Source organism: Rhagoletis pomonella, unplaced genomic scaffold (genome assembly GCF_013731165.1).
Source record: "Rhagoletis pomonella isolate Grant_MI unplaced genomic scaffold, Rhpom_1.0 Rhpom_scaffold_00006, whole genome shotgun sequence".
In the NCBI taxonomy this organism is placed as follows: Eukaryota; Metazoa; Arthropoda; class Insecta; order Diptera; family Tephritidae; genus Rhagoletis; species Rhagoletis pomonella.
Genome location: NW_023458560.1, coordinates 5658213 through 5658721, shown reverse-complemented (window position 1 = coordinate 5658721; position 509 = coordinate 5658213).

Genomic DNA, 509 nt, shown 5'->3' with positions numbered 1-509 from the left:
CGTTTGTCAAAGAAAAATTTCAGTAATCCAAAAATCAAGACTGATCTCACATAAATACATACACACCTCTACGAAATTGGTGCTGTTATTACAAAGCTAGAAACAAAAAGATTGGTTTTAGGCGAAAGGTTCAAAATAATGGAGTCCATTTATAGCGACGTCAAATCATTGGAATCTCAAAAATACGTTCAAAAATTAAATAGAATTTTGAACAAAAATCCTGGATATAAATAGTCGTATGCAGGAAATACGGAATGTTTTATACAAAAACGCTGAGGCAGCAGATGAATTTATTGCAATGTTTTCACTTGGAGAATTGTCATCTTTTAAATATTGGCCAACAACGTCTAGTGACGTAGAGCGTTTAGTCTCAATATACAAAAACTTTTTATGCGATAATCGACAACAATTTTCGTTGGAAAATATCATAAAACATATGATAGTTCAATGTAACCGCTCTTAATAAAATAAATTTTTTGGGGCATATATCAAGCATATTTTTAATATTT